A 23,900-nucleotide genomic window follows, 5' to 3' on the forward strand; every position below is an offset into this window, starting at 1 on the left:
ATAACCGATTATGAATGGCAACCATCCCCCGGGCAGCTGATGAGCTGCATTGACCGTGATTGACTTTTTGCCAAACAACTTGGGAATGGGATTTTTGGGCTGGGTACGCAAATGCATGACGCGTGGTGGTGGTGCTGCTACAAAAAAGGTGATTAAATTTATGACACCAAACTGGCCGACCAGTTACCCAGGGTGGGTAGGAGCTAAACACAGTATGTGACTGATGAGAACGGTGTGAAACCGACGATAACTGTGTAACTGGTGCGATTTTGCATCAGCTCTTTCGGAGGTAATTATTTATATTGCGCCCACAGTGTGACAACAGCGGCACCTTGCCGTTTTGTTCGTGTTTGCCCATTTGCCTCGCAAACGTGTTTCTAAATGTGCTTCATAATCATAAATTGTAGGTTTTATTGATGATGTCTGGTACTGTCAACTGAAGCGGTAAGTACCCCTCGTTCCAAGTGGTCCTATTGGTGTTAATAGGCTGCTGGATATCAATGTGATCTAATCACAAACTTGAAACTGATATTCCCTTTCTTTTTTTTTGTTTTTCGTAGAATCAATACGATACATCCGGCCATCTGCAAAGGTCTGGAAGCTGAAACAACATAATCCGAACATCTTGTCAACAGTTCCGGCTAATGCGGTCACGGCGTAATTTTTAAAAATGCCACACTAGGCCTGAAAGTTTTGCACTACAGTTTTCACTGTACGGTCGTCGGATCAATTGGGCGGAACCGATCGGGCGAAAAGCCAGCTAAACAGGCACGGGCGGACGTGTACGGGCAGCACATTAGTTACGCCGTGGCTCATCCCGGCTCACCCAGCCAAGCGAAAGTGTCGCAGAAAGTCACTAACAGTGACTCCATAAATTTACGATTCGTTAGGCGGAAGAATTGATACCCCGAACCCGAGTCTGGGGCGAGTTGGCAAAGGAAAGGTGTTACTTACTCGCACCGTGCACATTGATGGTGGTGAAACAAAGCATATCGATGTTCGATCCCTGGAGTGCGATATACCCCCTCTGCGTTACGGTTCTCTTCCCTGTTAACCCGTTCCCGCGCGGCGTTGAAGTGGATGATTTTTCCTAAAAGAAGAAAAAGAAAAAAACAAAAGATAATACACGTCCAGTTTAGCTTCTTCCACGGTCACGGTGCAAAAACGCAAAAACTACATCCGCCTGCCGTAGTGCATGAAGTGCCCCTTTCCACCCGGGGGGGGATCCGGAAGTGTGTCCAGTGTGTGTAAACAGAACTGTCTGTCCTTTTCGTCTGCACACTTTAAACAGGCAGGCTGAAATATGTTGCGTGCAAATCGCAACACCCATAGACGAGGGTCCTACGGTCTATTAGTCCCTTCTTTTTGTAGTTGTTGCCGTTGAACTGTTGCTTTTGTTTGCCACATCCAAACAGGGCAAACGGTGATTGTTGCTGTTTCATTCCATTTTGGACAAAAGGCAGAAATTTTGCTGTGCGTAGGAGAAGAGGTTTTTTTTTGGTGCGGTTTTTGGCTCAAATTTAGTCATCTTTATACACTGGTGTTCTCCACGCAAAATGGTAGAATCAGAATCTTCGTTTTAATGACACGCCCGACCCGACACGGAGGAACCAGAATGGTTCGATTAAAGTTTTACGCTACACTGCATCCGAAAATCTAACCTTTTAGTGTACCCTTTGAAGATGTTCGGTGACTGAAAGGAAAAGTAAGCAGCAGCGGTCACAAAGCGAAAAAACACCCAAAAAACAAAAAAAAAATGGTATCGAGGATGTAATCCTTTTTTCCACTCTGGCTGATCCTGTTAAAAAGTACTTGAACTGTACCGAACCGATTGGTTTGCGGCCCGTACATGGAGGAAACTTTAATCGGTATGTATGAACTGATCATCAATGCACAAGGAGGTTCCTCGTCTAATTAACTTATCTTCTTTCTTCTCTTTTTTTTTTAGATACACAACGCAAACTAGCGGGTTAAAAACACGCATTAGAACAATTAATGATGAAGATCCGGCACAAATCGTGGAAATGGTTTTGGCGTTGTTCAAGGGAGAAAGGGTTACGCGCAGAGAACGCACTTAAAACGGATCGCAACTGTAGCGTGAAAAATGTGCCTTTCTTTGCAGCTCTTACGGACGGTTGTACGGACCTGACCGTAGCGTGCTTTGATCTGTGCACTTTTCCAACGAAAAAAAAACCCCCGTCTGTCGCATTCGTGATGCGTACTTTGCCGCAAACAGGATTAGGGCGATAAATAATGAAAGTGAAAAAGGAACGCTTCTTCGCCAGGGGAGAGGGGGTCAGTCGTATTAGGGATCATACGAAGACAGACTGCAGGTGCCTAGAATGGGTACCTCCCGGAAGATACGATTCGAAAGAGTTTTTCGACCGTTAATTGGATTGTAGCGGTATTAAAAATGAACACGATCCATCTCCAGTGTTGCGCTGGGAAGTAAGATTGCTTTACGGGGGCTCGTCACGTTCCCCCCCACAGCGTTGTTGCTTTTTCGGTGGCTAAAATTAGGTTGATTTGTGCACTCGCCGCTCGAGACGTTTTTGTGCTGACAAATCACTTCAGCCCGCCCGGATTGATACGATTGACAGACAGTGGCGTCTGAAACAATACGGTTCGACGGTCTCTGTGAAGGATATCTCCGTCACGAAGGACGGGATGGGTTTCGTGATTGCGGGAAATGCTGGCGCCGGATACTTGTGCGCCTTGCCATTGGTAAAGTTGGTACTGAATTATGATTTTACCGTCTCGTGCCGGCAGGTTCGTTGTGAGAAAATGTGTCTTTTTTGTTTACCTCGCCCTTCCTAGCCCAGTCTACATCCGATGGAAACGGTAAATTAGTCGTCGAGTCGATTTATTTGATCACTAAAACCAACACTGGGTACTGTACTGGTGCGTAGTTGAAAAATTGACAAGAAAGGCGTGAAAGGCTGCAAGTACCAACCCGCAGCGCGCGCTTTATCCCTCGGATCGGGTTCCAATTATAGAGGGTAGCAGACCGGCCTGTGCCGGAACAGGCGGGCTAAGTGTTTTACGGAACCGATGCGACACTGTACTACACAGAACGTGTCACTGGAAGCGTTCTGCGGGGGGTGGGAAAAAAAGGTGCAATATTTGCGTACGGTCTATTGAACCATCTGTTTTTGGTACCACTTCATTCCGGGCGGAGGTACACACACACGCGCGCGCGGTCGTCACTTGCAGCTACGCGAAGCAAGGGCGTAAATGAAGCATTTCGCTGCAACTGAAGCTTCCCAATTCGGGTGAACAATAAACCGGGTAAAAGGGCTAGAGAGAGAGCCCTTTGAAAACCGTGGCACTGTGCGTGTTATGATTGTGTTTTTTTTTTGGTTCTTTTTGCTTCTTCGGTTTCAATTTCTGGTTGTCCTTTTGAAGGGGGCATCGCTGTTTCTGCTGCAATTGACAATTTGGTAATTTTTCAAAATAGCTTACCGCACACAGAAAGTCAGTTCTGGGGCTGTTGGAAGCAATGTTTCAATTTTTCAAATACATATAAATCATACTGTGTATGAAAACTTTACACTAGAAACATGCATTTCTCTTCACATGGGGCACAATTTGGTTTGTGGGTGCGTGTTATTGACGATAACAAAAAATTTCAGTAGAACGCCGATTATCCGGGTACCTTTTATCCGGCTGTCTCATTATCCGTTAGTAGCTCAGAAATAACAGTTCCAAAGGCGAATTGACAAATTCACTGCAAACCGGTGATGGCAAGAAATAAAAGCCTCAATAGGAAATTATACAGGACGGCCCGGTAGTGCATGTGATAAACGGCACCGGTCCACACGGCAGGACCGGGTTCAAATCGCATCCGGACCGTCGCCCCGTATCAAGGACTGACTATTTGGTAAAATAAGTCTAGTAAGCCAGAAATGGTCGGCGTGACCGGTAAGGTCGTTAAAAGCCAAGAAGAAGAAGGAAATTATACAATCTGCTCAAGTTAGACCAAATAAAACAGATTTATTTTGCAAAGCGCATCTTAAAATATTAACATTTTGTTTTAGAAAACAAAAATCCACCCATTACACACTAAACACTAATATTACTCAATAAAAAGAATTGTGCCTATTATTCGTGATATTCGCTTATCCGGCAGGGGCCGAGTCCCGATGAGCACGGATAATCGGCATTCCACTATATTCTTTAAAATCAGCGAAACTTTGAAATGACAGCTGTCAGTTTGTTTTGTTTATGACCATGGTAGAAAACAAAAACAGTGAACACATTGTGTTTTAACAGTTTTTGTAGAATAGTTTTCTCTCGCTAGTTTAGTGAAATTATGTAAATAATATTACAATTTTAATACAGCAACTAGTTCCGTGGTGACCCGGTGTTACAAAAAGGAGTTTAAATACGACGCAACAATTTACATATTGTACCTCCTTCTTCCGGTATGAAATCAAAGCCAAAGGGTGTTGTGATTGTGATGACGAGACGAGTCCAAAAGTGCCTAGATTTTACTGCAAATCGAAAACAACCATATTACAGTGTTCCCCCCCCCCCCAGCAAAGGTGATCAGATTACAGAACCACATATCCGGGATTTTGTGCAATTGGTTTGCAAAACTCGAATCTGGAATCAAATTATAGTTTCCGGCTCTTGCCGGTAAAAGATGCAGCACGAATATTGTCGTAAACCGATACCGAAAGACAGCAGCAAAGGGTGGTGGGGGTATCATCCTGTAAATTGCACCAATTACACCGTCTCCTTCCCGCTTTGCTGGCGATGCAGACGCGATCCCGAATGCAGTTTTTGAATCAAATCAAATGCCAGCTCCGAACGCAGACAGTGGGGAAGGCATCGTAATCTAATTTTACTCCATCATCGTCATTACAGGCTCGTCATAGTTGGCTGTATATATTCCCTTCTTCCTTCCACCGGCGCAGGATGTCGTTGAAAAGTGCATCGATTGGAGGCGATTTGCAAAATTCATCTCCATTGCCACGAGACGGTACAGCCTGTGTAGATGGACCGCCGTCGAAAAGTGCACCGATTGTGCATTGGCAGCTTTTATCAATTTTCATCAATCTTTATGCACCCCGAATGCAGAAGAACATCCCCATGCACGGAAATGTGATACCTACACGTAGAGCAATGGTACCATCGCTGGTGGAATAGCTTAAAACGCGTACCGCACACCAATTCTCCTGGGTGCAATTAATGGAAGTATTCAAATGTTTGCCGTCTAATGCATGGATGGCATGGATGTCCGGTTTGAGAATTGACAAAGAAACCGAATGGAGCTGAATCGATAGACTTCAGGTTGCTGAGCAACCACCCACTGAGCACGTCGTGGTGAAAATTCATCTTTTAATCGTTTTGTAAGGATATGTGCTAGTGGCCTGCGGGAGGGGAGGAATGGTATACGCAACATGACAGACATTGCAGCCAAAATCTGAACGTTCCTTCCAACGTCATCGCGCACGATTATGATGGATCGCACCGGCAATTAATCATCCGGATACAGTACGGCAAACTTTGGCGTTACCGTCCATCCCTTCATGAACCACACGGTCACCGGTGATGCTGTGAAGTCAATCGAGGTCGTTGTTAGAAACGTGTACTACGTGGCGCAGGACGATGACACCACATCCCGGCATTACTCACGGCAAAGTTTTGTCAATTCGTGCTGGGAAGTGTGACGATTCATTCATGACAATGCTACACAATTTGACCATCGACCAACATTTGCAACGAAGAATATTTATTTCACTGGATGGATGTTGTCCTTCGGATTGCTGTTTCTTCTACTACACTTCGTTTTGTTTCTACCTGCTTTTGCTGATGCCACGTGCTTGGTAAGTACCATTTCCGATACCTATATGCCTTCGTTCATGTTTGTTTTCATTTTAGATTAACCTTTTCGAGGTCAAGAAAGTCGCTCAAAAGCTACCAGGTAGCGATCCCAATCGTCAGGGGGTATACTATCATCTTGTAACACCTTTTAAGAAACAAAAGCTTTTACGGAGGCATCGTTCAAGGTAAGCTGATTTTTTTTATTGGGTTTTGTGGGCTTTTTAGAGGCTCGGCGCTACCTGTCCCCAGGGGAGCGATGCGTTCACGCAAGGATTCAATCACAATATAATCCCCGATAAGTACTTCTAATTTGCTTAGTAATTGAACCGTTCCGCACCGCTTGCTAAGCTGGATGATTATTTCTGCTCATACGATTATCTTTATTGGCCGGTGTGGAAGCATTTATGGTACGTTGTGTTGCCATAAGTGCCCGATCAATATTTACATTTTTCTTTCGAGAAATTGATACTTTGCCAAAGCAGCTAGTGCAGCTAACAAAAGAATGTAACCCTTGCTGTGCTTGTAAAGTTTAAAAAAAAAGGAAAAACAACACACACTTATTATTTCATCTTTCAGTAACCCCTTGAAGAGGGTTGCTATTTGTATAAAACGTTTTTTTCTTTATTCTTTCATCGCAAATAAAAAAAAAGATTGATCGGATGAAATTTAAAAATGTTTTCGATTGTGCAGAATAAAAAATCACACACACCCACATTCGCATCGCTGTATTATTATGACCTGTTTGCGAACATTTTTTTCCCCTCCCTTTTTATATAATTCTCCTTTACTTGGTTGCAAGAAAAAAAAAGGTCGAGATTTGGTTTTATTTACGTTTCGGCACTGGTTCACGATATTTAGCGAACGTGTTTTTCGTGTATGATGGATTAGAATGGTTCGCCAAAAAAAAAAATATACCCCATTTCTGTGTTGCCAAGGAGGCAACCAGGGTGGAATGCATGCGTTCGCGTAATTTAATTTGCCAAACATCAACCAGACCAAGACAAATCGTCATTCCGGTTGGCCAGTGTTTGACTTATTGCTTGGGCTCAGTTAAAAAATGAAGCCCATTCAGAGGATTGGCAGTTGACAATGGCACACACGCAGGCACACAAAAAATGGGAGTAAATGCTTATGCCCAATCTATGCACGCACAGTAGAAGAAAAGTCAGAAAGGGAAGCAAAACCATAAAAAGAAATAACGTTATTGTAAACAAAACGACCCTGGCGAGCGATTGGGAAAAAATTGCAGTGCAAACATAATTTATTTCTATTTATCTACCATACTCGATGATCGGTTTGTGCACACCTTCTCTTCGCTTTTTTTTTTGGGGAGGGGGGGGGGGGGGGGGGGGGTAACACACAAAACGCGCCAAAGCCCCTTGCCACAAGAAGGACACGAGGAATAACAAAGAGCGCGTAAAATATCTGTACTAGAAAAAGAAACAATCCAATGCACAACAACGATACGGCCGATACAAACGGTATTGTAAGTCAACAAAGAAAATCACTCACAAACGACGTGTGCGCGCAATAGCAAGAGGAGGAAAAACGGGGGAAAGAGATTTTCCAGCTGGTAAGCTTTCCACTTACCGGCATCGTCCCGCGTGGGGGTGTTTGGTCGGTGTTTCGAGTGGCTTTATTCGCTACCATCGCTCACGGGCGTACTAACACACAGCACACACCAACAACAACGGGGAAAAAATGATAATAAATGAATAGATATATTAACAGGTTGGCGACGATGGTGAAATAAAACACAATTCATAATCATAAAATATCGCACCACGATAGAACGTGGTGGAGGAAGGGGGAAGGTTTTTTTCGGTGGCTGGTACGATCATCGGGACAGGAGACATGAAAATGCGCTTTATCATCGAAATTGGTTGTAATTTTTCAAAAAAAAAAAAACTTGAATAAGTGCCCTGGATGTTTCGGTTTCGGATGATGGTGGCGTGTGTCAGTTCTCTTCTTTTTTTTTTAAATGTGGAATGGAAAAGGGAATAAAGAGACCCCGAGGAAGGTGAGGAAATGGTTCAAATCAATTGGACAGCGGGTGACGGGATGACGTACCAAATGGTGTGGAGTGGCATTACAGCCGTGTCGAAAGGATGGGTATAACAGAATTTAATAGTATAATGCAAAACGGTAATCTGTTTATTGATATTTGACTGAATTTCTACTTTATTTAAGTGAAAAAAAAAATATTTTAACACTAGAACTATCAAGCGTTTTAAGCGTTTTTTGTTCGTGGTTAATTTTTTAACAATTTCGAAGAGTTGGGGTTTATTTTATTGTTTATTGGAGAATTTATTTATTGGAAATTAATGTTTCAACTACCTTAGAATTGTTTAACCCAAAAAAATTAATTTCATGAAAATCAAGCGTTTCAGTCAAAATGACTGTTCCGGTTGTTCTAGTGTTAAATAGGGATCACATTTTATTACAGTAGAACGTCGATTATCCGGGGTGCTCGAGATCGGAACGATGCCGGTTAATCGATTTCCACGGATAATAATCCCTTAAATATCAATGTCATTTATATATCTAGATAAAGCGTATATAGTATGTACAGTGGAGCGCCAATTATCCGGGTATCTTTTATCCGGCTGTCTCATTATCCGTGCAGCTCGGAAATGATAGTTCCTAAGGCGAATTTTCATATTAAATGCAATATCGATGATGGCAAGAAATAAAAGCTTCAATAGGAAATGATACAATTGACTCAAGTTCGACCAAATAGAAAAGATTTAGTTTGCAAAGTGCATCTAAATAAATTAACATCTAGCTTTAGAAGAAAAAAGTTCAAAAAGTTCACAAAAAAACCCTAATATTTATCAATAAAAAGAGCTGTGCCTATTATCCGTGATATTCGCTTATCCGGCAGGGGCCGAGTCCAGATAAGCACGGATAATCGGCGCTCCACTGTATATGCAATACTATGGTAGTCCTTTTGAAGCTAAAAATGGTCCTCAATCAAGCAAATTACTATCAAATAATAATTAAAATTTAGAACATAAAATAACATCATTTCAAATATATCGTTTAGTGACAAATGTTCACCACGGTTAAACAGCTGTCAATTTTCGGCGCACGGTTCATCCGTCCGCCGGTTAATCCACCACCGGATAATCAACTGTATTTTACTATTTTCTAATGTGCCTGTGAAAAAAAGACGTAAACTAAAAAGCCATTTTTGTTTTAGCTGTTTATAAACTCTTGAAAAGAAACAAGAACATCCCGAAAACGGTTTTGTAATATGCAAACTATCTGATATCATTTGAATTCTCCTTTTAGTATGGTGCAAACGGACAAAACTATTCGCTGGAGTTTCGCCGGGGATAATTGCCCAATCAAACTGCAACTTGAACTGGAAAGTAGCGTAAGCCTTCGGGCGCTTATCGTTCCTACGGTCGACCATTACATATCATCGGCATTACTGCTTTGCGATAGTCATCATCGATCGGCGGTATGATTAATGTGCAAAGACATTAGGTACGGATGGGATATGCTCTTTTCCTACCGAACGCTTCCGATGAGGCTGCAGCAATCCAGCGTGATCGAATAATCAATCGAAATTAATTGATATTTTACCATACGTTTGCTTTAGCAGATTGCTGGTCGGATGTAAAGGCCGTTGTAACGCCTTGGTAGGGCAATAGAAAATCACCCTTAAAGAACGAGTGGATTTCAAAATTGGTTCGCAATCGATATTAGTTGTGTGTATCGATTTTACGAATTTTTGGAAGCTTCGTGTCGGTGTCGTAAACCAAAGTTCAATGTCTGCAAAGTTTTGTCAAAAATGTTGATCGATCGACATTTACAATTTATAGGTCAAATATTAGACGTTAGGGAGAACATTAAATTCAAGCGTGTGGTAGGCTTAAAGGCTCCCTAGTCTCGGAGCAAAATTTATCGGAAGAAACTAGTCAAGTTTAGAATTCACTTTACTACCGTTCGTCTGTACACATCAAAGCACATCGAACCATTAAAAATAAGTTTACCCGATCTGCATGCAGCTAACTCTCGATTCTGACGCTTCGTAAAATCAGTTCGAGAAAACAATAATCCACAGACGGACAGCGCCATTGTTTGGCAGGAAATAATCGTGTTAAATTTTTACGACCTGACATATATGATTCATTTTTATAACCGCGTGGACGGTGCTATGTGGCCAGTTTTACTGGACGCAAAGTTTTGATCCATAAAATACACGCTCCAAGTGATTTGACCGACGATGCTGCAGTTTGAAGTTATGGTGCTGTGGTGCACCAACCAAGTTTAAAAATCGATTCGGGGTTTTTGCGTGAATTTTATGCGATTTTTTTGGTTTGCGCACATGATTGACCACCGGTTCGATGCATGATGGCACACAAAACCCCGGGCGAGACGATGATAAGAATTTCGAAACATTTCTGAATCGCTGTCGCGTAAAAGCGAACGCCATAAAAGAAGGTAAAACTTGTAGAGAAGAAAAAAAGAAGAAAATTCAAACCGGGACAGTACCATAAAATCACTCATTCACACTAGGGATGATAATTTTCTGTAACGGGACATCCTTAACGGGGTTTTCCTTCTGTTCCCCCCCCCCCCCTCCCCTTCCTTGGCCAAGTGGTTTCATCGCCTTGGCTAAGGTCCTTTTTATTGAAATTTATTTGCCTCATTTGCAGCTCTTCCAGTGTTGAGTTACCCCTTTTTTTCTCTAACTAGGACGGGAGAAAAAACGGTAACGGAAGCGTATGCGCTTTTCCGAGGAAAAGCAACGGGTTATGCTCTGTAGAGAGAGTGATCTGTCACTTAGAGGTTTCGTTTTTTTTCTTTGCTTTCCTGATTAAATACCATTTCCTTTCACATAATGCCTGTTGGACAATCGGACAGTAGGTTGCCAGAGGAAGCAAAAAAGGGTAGCGAAACGACGTAACTAACAGCGTAGCAATTAAAAATAATTTGTTCCTTTATTTTACAAACGTCGTTGGTTGGCGGCGGCAACGGGGTGTGGAATGTCATGGGAGGTGGGAAATAAATTTTGGGAAAGCGGAAATTCCGTCCCGTCCCGTAACACGGGTTGGTCGGTGCGGTTAGCCCGGAAAGCCGCGACTCAATTATCTGTCCTTCGGTTCGGTCGTACTACTGGTTAACATGTTCATTAGTGGACCGGTGTGTCGGAACTCTGCCACCAAGTGGTCGGGGGTTTCCTGCACTGCTTTTTTTTGGCAATAAATTAACCGATGCAAATGAGATGTTTTACTGTCCCTTTCGTGCCCATCTCCCGGCTGGAGGTCAGCATGACACAAGGCGCTACCGTGTTGGAAGGAAATGGTGTTTGATTGTTTTCTTCTTTTTTCCACGTGGAAAAGGGTACAACCAGGGATGGAAACTGTACGCATAAAGAATTCAATTCATTGCGAATAGCTTCACATTTATTCGGGTTTTTTACATATGGCAAAGGGGCGGTCCATGTGGTGCATGTGGCAAAACGGTGCCGGTCCACACGGCCGGACCGGGTTCAAATCCCATCCGGACCGCCCCCCGTAACAAGGACTGACTACCCGTTTACGTGGTAAAAATAAGTCTAGTAAGCCAGAAATGACCGGCGTGACCTGTAAGGTCGTTGACATATGGCAAAGCGTCACCCATTGCACACATTATGCAAAGGAATGTTTATGTGAGAAAATCGAAAGAGAAAAAAACACTTTCTGTACGGGTTTTAATCTGTGCGGTTTATTAAAAGAAAAACCTACTCGTATTTTATTTTTCCAAAATGTCGTAAAAAATATTTACCCTTACTTACCCGTTACAAGCTTTGGTGGATTTGATTTTATTAAAACAAAAAACTCATAAAACTGTTCTGCTTAAAATGTTAAAAAGAAATGAAAATCAATTACGCGCTTGACGTGCCGTTATGTTTGATCCTGTTTAACCGGAAGCAGGAATGAAGGCAACTCCGTGCCGCCGAGGTGTCAATATTGCGATAAAAATCCGGTGTCCCGCGCGTTCCCGCTTCCTAAGCGTAATAGCGCAATCGGGTGCCATTTGCTTTTCTGTGTCGCTTCGCTTTTTTTGTTTCGTTTGTTTCGTTCTAACATCATCTTAGCATTGGTTTAATCAAATTCCTTTTCCGTGCCGAACCCTTGTGATGGTTTCGTCTGTAGTGCGAGAATTCATTTTGATTTTTTTTATCTTTCTTTCTTTTTAATAAGCATTAAGATAAGCTATTTGGAACTTTTGTAAAGAGTAATGATGAAGATATATTTTAAACTTTCAATAATGTTTTTATTTTCATTTTTTTATATTTATTTTTTATTTTTATTTATATAATTTTTTTAAATAAATTATTTTCTTACATTTTAGGATGATTTTATTCTTTTATTTTAGGTTGTCAACATCTATATTTACACACAAGAGTTAACGCTTTGCTTCGTATGCCTAAGTACACTTGCTTTATCCGTGCAGCGGTATCAATTCTACACAATAACAACCCAACAACAAAAAAATGGCCACCTTATTTTGCCTTTGACATTGGGGCGAGAAATGTGACGACCCTACCACACCACACCACCGTCGAGCAATTGAAAAATTATGCAAAACAGCATCAATAAATTACAAAATTATTGGATCGCGAAGCGCCACCGTTCCCGGAGACACTGTTTTGCGACAATACTACGCTTTCCCGGCACGTTCACTTCCGTGCTTCTCCGGGCGATGCCACCCGCGGTGAAATTTCGTCAGGAACTGATTTCCTTCTTCACTTCACCGTTCAATTCGGGCGCGGATACGAATTCTTTTCTTCGCAGACGGAACAGAACCAGAAAAAAAACAGATGAAAACTGTAAAATATTGAAACACGTTCATGGTCGAAGGTGCCGAGGTACATTAACCTGTCAGTATGCGTTGCATTCTTCACGTGCCATGAGGTTTTGGCTGGTGTAACGGCTTTAGTGTCGATAGTTTCTACGTGCAACGGGCGAGACACACAATGTGACACTTAGTAATGGCGACAATAAGCCAAACAGCAGTTCACATTTACGATTTGACGGGCATCACGTTCACGTCCCCGGTGGTGGTCCCGACTCTGTACGGTTTTAAGCAGCCTCCTCTCCATCCCCGATAAAGCTGACGGTTTGTGCAAACGTGTAGGTTGGAAACGATTTAACGACTTCGCCTGCTCGTTACGGGAGGGAGAGTTCGATCAACCTGCGGTGAAAGCCGTAAAACCCATAATCCATCCGCCCATATACATCCAGCTGACTTCCCAATCTGCTCGCTTTAACCCCGGGGAAGATGCAGCGGGGGGGAAAAAACCCTTTCGTGCAAAATCATGATTTGATTTATTTTATTACTACTTACCGAGCTACTGTTTGCACGCTTCACTGCCAACTGATAGGTGTGGGTGAGGGACATTCACATGAAAGGGGAGGAGGAGGGGGGGTAACCTTTTAATCCTACTATTCATTACCCATACTCCAGGTTTACTGGTCGGACCTGGTGTCCATGGATCATTGTGGCAGGTTCTGGTGCCAATTGGACACTGGTTCTCGCATTGCGGTTGAACTAGCGGTCCGAGGGCAAATGGTTGAGAACCCCCATTCAGGGGGAGGGGAGGACACAAACCGGTCCACAACACGAGAACCAAAAGCCGGAGTCTCGTCGGACTCTAGTGCCGAGTGTGGACAAAGTTTTTAATTGCAAAATGCTATTTTATTTATGTGAATCCTTCCGGGCGAATGGAGGAGATGTTTCGAAGTTGTCGGGTTTTTGGTAAGTTGATCTCGCTTGACATATTGCCACGCCAAAGTTGCACCGGCGTGCCAAACCGGAAGCTGTGATGTTTCTCCATTCCCCTGTTTTTCGGTCGTACAGACGACCCGGTTAACTGGATTTAAACTTGTGGAGCCGGATGCTTCTATCCGGTGGGTGATCCGCGTACGGATGGTTTGAAATCTTCAAAAAACTCCCGCATCTCGCCCCCAGCTCTAACTACGCTTATAAGTGAGGTTAGCTGTGCTCTTATGCAAATGTTCACTAGCGATGCTTCCTGCGGGACAATATGTGCCTGGCGGTACGGAATGGTATAATTTATGGGCATTCGAATACAATCGGAACGCGCGTCACACGTACAGCCAGGAGAAGGTTTAGACGTACGGGCCAGAGCAATGATTCATATCAGGGGGGTTTTGTGCAAAACTCCCTGCGCTGTGTGCTGTTTTGGGTGTACGGTCCGGCGTAACGTATTTCGCTCTCCAACAGTCTCGGAAAGTGTTGGGCAAAGTTATGCAAAAAAATAAACCCCCGCCGGAATCTCCACTATCTGTCATGCATAGCGCGCTGGAGATGGAGATATGCATCTCTGGATAGAGTCGTCCTCCTGCAATGGAGAACGGAGAATTTATTTTGCAAATTAGTACTATAAAAAAATCGAGGGGAGGCGAGGGATATATAGAGCTGTTGCTATCTTTTCGTTGCTTTTAACAACTTTGATTCGTTTCAGTGGGTCGTGTTGACATGGTCAGATTACCAAATTCTACACCTTCCAAATTGTCACATCGAGTAAAAATAGGCAAGAGTATTAGTATGTTCCGCAATAGTTAGGAGTTTATTTTCTATTGCGGATATAAGTGGACCTCGTGGTATTTATTATAATTGTAGAACAAATTTGCTTTTTTTTGTATTATTTGATACCGTATCTGATTCATCGCACACCTAACCTCAAGCAACAGCAGAACGCTGAACGTTACTCTGATCCTGGTCATGGCACCAACCGATACATATTGATATGGGGTAACGCTTTCCTTCCTTCGCTTTGTTATCTGTTTCTTCCCCCTCCCCACCTATTTCCCTTCGTTGGTGGAAAATCGAACAACAATAAGAATCAGAAGTAGTAACAACAACGAAAAAAAAAAGAAAATCCGCTTCCTTTAGCCTTCTTGCAGTGCGCGGCGGCCGTTTGCGCGGAAAGCGTGAACCGAAATGTGCTCTAATAAGCATATTTTCATTCAAAATTTCCATCAGACTGTGAGATGTATTCAAATTGTATGAATTATGGCATTTCCAGTTGCCTTGCACGTTTCATCGCCCCCGCGTCTTTGTCGGTGAGGTTTCTTTTTTTTGCGAGAGGTTCTCTGGCGCGCGCGTGAGGATGACGACGCACCTTCATCGATATTTTCATCGGGCAAACTTGTTGATGCCTGAAGAAGGGTGTATAGAGGTGAAAGATTGAATGTTGAAAAAAAAAGTAAATAAATAAAATCCTCTACCCATGAGACGATCAAGGATGGTGTTTTCCTTTGCCTATTCCTGATTCCTTGTTGTACAATTATGTTGTTTTTTTTTTGCTTCTCTCTACTCTTTTGTACGAAAGGGATTGGGGGTTCTGAAAACTTACCCCGGAAGCGAATCACTGGGACAGCAAACTCTCGCACACTTTCCACTCAGTTCCGCGGGTGTACTTTGACTGCTGCGACGACAGAAAAAAACGAGCACGTTGTCATATTAATTTTCCACTCCCGCACCTTGTGCTGGGTAAGCCGGGGGGATATGATGATGGCGTTATACGCTTTTGTGTGGTGTATATTGGCAAATAAAACGCCGTTACAACACAATCCGTTTCGATGGTTTTGCGTAAAATTGTGTACACCGATCATCGGTCTCATCGTATCTTATTTCCCAACCTTTTTGATGATACGGGCAATCGAAGGAGTTTTTGTTGCCGTGCGTATTATGCGCCAGGGAATGCGCCATTTGATTATATGTCATTAGCGAAGGATTTGTTTGTTCGCGTGGTCTTATTTTGCAACGGATGCTTTGTCGATGAATGTAAGAAATGTTTATCCCGGGGGGTTGGGAGGATGGAGCTCAAAATTGATATCGCTATTGAACGATTTCATTAGATTAATTTTGCCTCAATCTTGCGTGTATGCATGGCAAAAGGTACGTCGACAGTGGATGCCATCGCGTCTTCGATAATCGATTGATGTTTGAGCGGAAACGCACAAAGTATAGGGATTTATTATCCATTACAAAGATTCTTCGCTTGGAGCTTTCAAGTCGATTGAAATGTTCATTTGCAGAAATATAATTAAAAGCAGCCGTATTGCCACATCGTACCGTATCGAGACGTGTATTATCAGCATAAGACTTGCCTTTTCATTGTGTAACATTCTTTGTGGTGCGGACCGTTTATTGATCTTCATCCCCTTCTACGGTCGTCGTGCACTTTGCTATCGTTCAATTAAATCATATGATAACCATCCGATGGCGAACGATATCAGGTGCCCTGATCTGGGTACGGGTACGCGGCTGACTCACGCGGCCGTTGATACCTGAATCATGACCTAGGGTACGTGGGGTCACAGGCCCGCAGACTGCTCCTATCGAGCAGCTCGGATAAAGGTTAGATAAAGGGCTTTGTTTTCGTTCTTCCCATTCAATCCGTCCAATATTTCATCACTCAATAATCGATAGCGATGATGTAATGCTTATCCCTTATTCGTGTGTTTTCTTTTTAGGATGCACGTGCATTAGCAGCGAAACAGAGAACCTTTGGCGCTGGTGCGTTAAAACACGTACACCAGACACACATCCAAGCGGATGGACACGGAAGAATTTGACACCGAAAGTTTCGTCGAGCGGTTGTAAATCTCATCAAGTGCCGCAACACCACTCGGCATGTAATACACTTGAAGCGGACCACTTGAAGTAGGCGTTAGCGTCGAGATGTGTCGCTTGGATGCGGGTGCTCTCGTGCACGGGTAATATCTGCTCCCGGCAGGGTGTCCAACAGTGACGCGCTTTGTCCCACGAAGAACAAATAACAGAACAAGCAAGCAAAGAAAACGTACTGAGATTTTAGGCGTGAAGTTACTATGGATAGGATGCATCAAGTAGTTGCGCACGAGTTGGCTGATGATCCGCCCTTAAAGATATGCGGACCCTTTCCTATTATGCGGAACTTTAGCCCTCACCATTGTGTGTGTGTATCCCTTTGCGACCTTCCTCTCAAAACAACGGGGCAATATGCACAAAAAAACAAACTGACGAAGAAGAAACAAAGCGATTTCATCTCAAATTATGCGGGCGATGACGATTGACAATCACCATACGCACGCATACACACGCACCACCAATGCGTAATGGCGTCAAAAGGCAAACGGGGCGCTCAGCCGGGAAACGTCAAAACACACCATCGGTTTGTTGTTGTTTTATTTTAAAAGCACGCCAAAAAAAGGGGTAGTTCGCTTTTTTTTGGGTGTGGGAATCATCCGTATACGACTTGGAGGAAAACTATTTCAAGCCTGTACACTGTTCTCACCATGCCGATATTTCGTAACAATAGCTCCCGTTTTTTCGCGCACGTGCAAGTGCGCATATGAATTAATTAATGTAATTCAACGCTCCGCACAGACTAACAGTTCCACAGCGGAGAACGGAAATGAAGCCGGGCCAGTAAAACGCAGTACTTATTTGATGTTCATTTGCTGGTGTTGAGTTAGTGCAGCACAGGAAAAAAAGGGTTAATCAACCTCATCAAAGAAAAAGAGAAAAAAACGGTAAAGAAGGAATATTGAACGCGCGGTCCCTAAAACACACACACACACAAATCAGCAGATACGATACCCTCAGGGAATTTGCCTGGATTGGCTTTTATTTTAACGGGGTAACGGCAATGATAATAGTAATCAAACTGTGGCTGTGTTGGAGCCTAGAAAACTGACAGGAAGCTTGCAGATCGCAAGAAAGCGTTCCCACGATTTCGACCCGAAAGTGGGTGAGAAGGCGATTTTGTAACACACCCCCAAGGGACGTCCATTTTTTGCGCCCTTATATGCGGGCCGGAACACCCGCTCCTTGTTACGGACCACAAAAAAATCTCCTCCTACTGGCTGGCGGGAACGGTGAAGCCCGACTGTGTGTGGTATCGATTGCAATTGTTCATTTAACTGAGCATGTATTATTTCTCGGGTGCGTTAATAATGCCTATCCCTAGTTGTTGTAGTTAATTTCACGGCAAAGTGCTACTTTGTATCATGTTTGATGATCTATATTGGTAGATGATTAATTAATCTTTCGGTTGCAGATTCCCCTGTACGAGAGTCCACTTGTTCCGGGTCACGGCACCAAAAAATGCACGGGAAGTGTCGCGTTATCGGAAGGATCGGACCGATTCCTCATCGCCATCATAGACACGAACACCTGCAACGATGGCCGGGGTTCCAATTAAATCCTCAATGGTTGGTCTGCTCACGCAAACCCAAATCGGGTACCGATTACTACCGGATAACCGCCGGTGGTGGGCCGGAACGATGCAATTCGGAACCAACTTAGCTCGTACATTGGGACTAATTCTTGTGCGTAAGTAGAGTAGGTGGTACGGGAAATAACCCCGAAACAAAAGGGGGAAACCTGTCCGGGGGCGAGGGAGAATAGAAATAATAACAGATATTTATCCGTTTTTTTTATTCGTTCTCCTATCTTTTTTAGGTTCGCTTCGTTTTTACTGTTCCTCTACTCGACGGGACAAAGGGTTTTTTCTTGCGGTCCTTCAGTCCCCCTGCCACGGTTCAAGCACCGAAACACACAAATAGGACCGCTTTCTGGACCATATGGTGTTGATGAATTCTGATTCAATTTCAATAACCAGCGTGCTTAGCGTTTCTTCTTCCCCTCGACGATGATGATAATGCATTTGTATGTAATAACTATTTCGTTCTCCACACTAGCCGCGCAACAAACACCCTCCTACCGCTTGAGCATTTGCTGCCCGCAAGGATAACGCAGCGTTACGCAAGGGGTGTGTGTGTGTTGGGGTGCATATATGAGGCTTGTCATGCTTTTCTCGCGCATTTCCGTTCTATTTTTCCCAAATGCCTGCGTTTCGCTGCGTCCCTTTCCACGTCGACGGATGAACACGTGCATTTGCGTAGCGGCAGCGCTGGTAAAAACCCACTAAAAGGAAGAAACCTAATCGACCGTACTGGGGCACTTGGCGTTAGTGAAAGCCACCGCAACGTCCCTCTTTCAGCGGCTAAAGATACAGATGCACCACATTCGGTTTTGTTTTATGTAAGAAGTAATCTGTTTTTTCTTTCCTTCTAACCACCATTCCGGTACACTCTGTTTGCTGTTCGTAAAACGTCGGATGATGCTCTTTTGCTGGTAAAGTGGATCGATTCATTCAGATAATGCAAAACATTTAAACGAACCACTTGTTTTAGGTGTAATGTAAATATTACAACACTTCGGGACGGTTATGAAAGCAAAGGCAATGAGTGAAAGGCAGATTACATACGTCAACGGCAAACGCAGAATATGAAGGACGATTATGGAGAATGGTAATTATGTTTTTATTATTTTTTAAATTTAATAATTAACAATTTTATTAATTTAGTATTTTAGAAGTACAGTGGAACGCCGATTATCCGTGCTCATTGGGACTCAGTCCTTGCCGAATAAGCGAATATCACGGATAATTTGCAAAGTTCTTTTTATTGATAAATATTAGTGTTTAGTGGGTAATGGATGGATCTTTTTTTCTAAAACTAAATCGTGTAATTCCCTATTGAGGCATTTATTTCTTGTCATCACCGGTTTGCACTTAGATATGTCAATTCGCCTTTGGAAGTGTCATTTCCGAGCATCACGGATAATGGAACAGCCGGATAAAAGATACCCGGATAATCGGCGCTGCACTCTATTTAAATTAAATAATTAACAATTTTCCTAATTTATTATTTTAAAAACTATTTCCATAAAAAAGAGGGAAAAACTTCTAAGAGTTTTTCAAATTTTATGTAAAACAAAAACAATCATTTACGTTCTTTTAAATTCCTTTTCCCGAGATTTCTGATCTGAAAATGATCGTTATTAAGGAGTATAGGAATTTCATCCCCATATTTACACTTTACATTTCGTGTTTGTTTTTTATTAGTATATAAATTTAGTTCTTTTTGTCATACATTTCTGAGACTGAGGTTTTTTTGTAGATTTTATTTTTGTACACCCTTTCGATGTGATGATCGGCAGGTGTGTGATGTGTAACGGCCAGCAAATGCGTTAACCTATCTTGCGGCGGGAAAATCTTGCTTCTCACGCTATACTTCCATCAGAGAGCCCACCTGTGAGAGCCGGTGGCATCACAACGGCAAAAAGGATAATGATGGATGCAAATCATTTGAATAAAATCAATCGCAGATGACAGTGCACGAACCGCGCATGCAAAACCGTTGTCACCGCGAAGCAATAAATAATAATCAAACCACCTTTTTACCGGTTTCACACGCAACAACACCAGGGGAAAAGGAAGACTGCTTTGCATGATCACGGTATAACCTTTCGTCAATACAGGGAATATAAATTACATTTCCAAAAAAAAAATCATGCATACCTTAACGTAGGGAGAGAGCGAGAGCAAGTTCCCAGGAGGAAAAGAAAAATCTGTCGATTCATTGTATCGTACACATAGGTAGGGAGATTTTCTTTGCATCACACATCTTATCCCCGGCAAGGATAAGGTTGGCAAAAATTAACAAACATTTAATAGTGATTATAATCCTGCCAAAAAGAAGGGGGAATAAAGCAGACTCGCACCTGCATTAAGATACTCGGGAACCCTTTCCAAGATACACCTGGTTGGCTGGTTTGACAAGTGATATTCATACTTACCATGATCATTCGTTGGTCTTTTTAGGCCCGGTTTACGGTTCTCGGGTCCGTTTACGCATTCTAGTGCGCAATCGGTGGTGCTTTACGCGCGTTTTTCTTTTCCTATTTTCCCACCTGTTTCCCACCCGATGAAGAGACAGTGGCGAAACGAAACGGTTTCGTGCGTTACACCCTTTTTTCATTCCCAATTTCCATTTACGAAGACGTTTCGGCGCCAAGAAAAGTGACGGGGCCTCACGGTACGGCAGGTTATTAGAAACGATTTATTATCCACCGAAAACTTGTCGTTCGTCGGTAGTGTAGGTTTTTTTCTTGGTTTTTGCTTTGCTCTTTACCTTCTTTTAAGTTCGGTGCATAATAATCATAACAAAACTCCCGACACTAGACCGACTACACCAAAAAGGGGTTCTTCCGCTCATTACCATATTTTCACGTGCTAATGGCAACACCTTGCCAACAGGTCTTTCGCTGCAAAACGGGTTACCGGGATTCCTATGCGTGCCTCTCCAGGTTCTTAGGAAAAAAAAGAAACAGAAACAACCGGTCAAACCGGGCGTTTAGTTTGTAAAGCTAGAAATATTGTATCCTTTTTTTTTTGGTTATCGACTTTCGGCTCACTCGTATCGAGTTTGTCAGTTTGTTCCCTCCCCGAAAACGTCGACAAGTGGTGTTGTAACCCGCATGCAGCTACACAAAAATGTCTTACCGACGTCCTTTTGCCCTTTACGCACGTTTCGGAAGTGTCTGCGACTAGACATTTTGCGCATCTAGAGTGTCCGGTTTTGTTTTGTTTTTTTTTGGGTGGACGATCGTGTTTTGAAGATTTCTTGTTTTTCCTTCTTTTCCTCCATTTCCATGCGGCTGGGATCGGCACGGGAAAAATCAAGCATTTTTGCCTAGACTGTTTGGGCACGTGAAGCCCGCATCCTTTAGCCAACAGCCGAGGGCCTGTCACTGCATGCCGAGCGGCCGTTAATAAAGTATCGTTTTTTATTGCCTGTCTGGTTTTTGGGTGGGTTGGTGCCCGATGGATACGTAACGCATGGATTGTATTGCCTATACGGACGATGCACCCGATGTGTTTTGGTGTTCTGGTATTGGTCTGAAGATGAAACACGCATAAGGACGTGTTGATTAGGTTAGGGCTACAGTTGTTTTGCTGTATTTCGTTCGTCCCAGCCCATTTGTGTTTAGTTTTGTTGATTTTCGCACCAAAGGATACTTTGTTTCATAAATGAGCTACATGCAAAATAATCTGATATTAGTTTTATTATTTTTATAGAGTTATTTGCTTACTTATTGACATTTATCACTATTTAAGAGGTATGAATATGTTTGCTTCATTAAACATTTTTGAACAAAAATAATGAAATATAATTAAAATACTATTTTTAATATTCTTCAGATTCTTCAGTTTCCAAAAAATTAAGTACAGTGGAACGCCGATTATCCGTGCTCGTCGGGACTCAGCCCCTGCCGAATAAGCGAATAACAAGGATAATGGGCACAATTATTTTTATGGATAAATAGAGTCGATTATCCGGGGTGCTCGGGACCGGACTGATGCCGGTTAGTCGATTTCCACGCATAATAGTCCCTTAAATATCTAGATAAAGCGTATATACTATCTATATACTATTCTATGATGGTCCTTGTGATGCTAAAAATGGTCCTCAACCAAGCAAATTATTATCAAATAACAATTAAAATTTAGAACGTAAAATAAAATCATTTCAAATATATCGTTTGGTAACGATTTTAATCATTTTAATCAACGTGACATCAGTACAAATGTTCACCACGGTTGAACAGCTGTCAATTTTCGGCGCACGGTTTATCGGCCCCGGATAATCGACGTTCTGCTGTATTAGTGTTTAGTGTGTAATGGGTAGACTTTTTTTTTATAAAGCTGGATGTTAGTTTTCTTATTTTCACTTTTTAAGTAAATCTGTTCTTTTTTCGAATTTGAACATATTGTATCATTCCCTATTGAAGCTTTTATTTCTTGCTATTACCGGTTTGCAGTTAGTTATGTCAATTTGTCTTTGGAACTGCCATTTTCGAACCGTAGGGATAATGGGAGAGCCGGATAAAAGGTAACCGGATAATCGGCGCTCCACTGTATAATTAAAATGCCATTTTAAATATTCTTCAGTCTTTTTTGTTTGTTGAAAAATGAAGTATTTTAAAAACTGTAACGATATTTTTAAACAAAATTTAATAATATCACTTATGACTGTTTTGCTACACAACATACCATCAAAGTAAGAGATTTCTTTTCTAATGTTGTGGAAAATAAATCTCGCCTACTAGTTAAAATATTTTTTCACTTGTCATGGAAAAAAGGTCTTTACTTCGCCACTGATTTCTGGTGGGAAAAACTGAACAAAAGCAATCAACTTTACCAAACATATAAACCTTGCTGTTCATGTCTTCCGTTTTCTATTGTTAAAACAGTGCTTTTTTTTTTGCTTCATTGTGGATTTCTTTCATTCGTAAAATGCAGTAATTAAGCGTAAGTGCGCGCACCCTGCAAGAGATGGAAACTTTAAAAATAAAAAAAAAAACAATAGCATTATTTATCGACCACTGTTGCTGCACCCGTAGCGCAATCTTTCCAAACATTGATTGGTTTGGCAAAAAAAAAACCTCTTACTGAAAGAAGGGAACCACCTTGCGCTTAAGTAGCAGCGAAAAAAAAAACATGAAACGCCGCCAAACGCCCTTTTAGTTCCCACCAGGGTCACAAGCATTTTAGTCGAAACGTCGGTCAAAACAAGAAATCTGTCGTCAAAAGGATTGTCCGTTGCTCAGTCAAGTTTGTCTTCGCGTGCAAAAAAACAAGAGAAAAACACAAAAGAAAAGCGGGAAATAAAATTATAATAACATCTTCACCAGCCGTCACACATAAGGGCACGAAATATCGTAACCCGCTTTTCTCACCATCGCGGACCGAAATCAGTTCCAAAATCAATCGGCCGAACAGTGGGCAACTTTAACTTCTACCAACAGCCAAGATATATTTCTTACACTCTCCTGTCCCCCCCGCAAAAGACTTGTCGTCACGTTGATGCGCCTGTTTAAGAAAAAAACCACGGTTCAATCGCGTGTTCTCCTTGGATGAGCACGTTTATGTTGTTTTTTTTTGCATTCATTTTTGGCTCGTTCTTTTACCCTACCTGTTGCATGCATGTCGATATACACATTAGGTGTGTTTTAGGTTCAAGAAAGTGGACCCCGAAACAAAAGCGGGAAGCTTTCCTTTTTAATTACGCGCCTCTCTCACGGGCGACCAAACAAAAAGGGGCACGTCTTGGACGATGTTTTTTTTTGTCGTTGTGTGTTTTTGAGTTCAATTTGTAGCTTTAATTTGGAAGAAGGATGCGAGTAGCGGTGGGATTGTTGGCATCGATTTT

This window comes from Anopheles funestus, chromosome X, assembly GCF_943734845.2.
Source record: "Anopheles funestus chromosome X, idAnoFuneDA-416_04, whole genome shotgun sequence".
NCBI lineage: Eukaryota > Metazoa > Arthropoda > Insecta > Diptera > Culicidae > Anopheles > Anopheles funestus.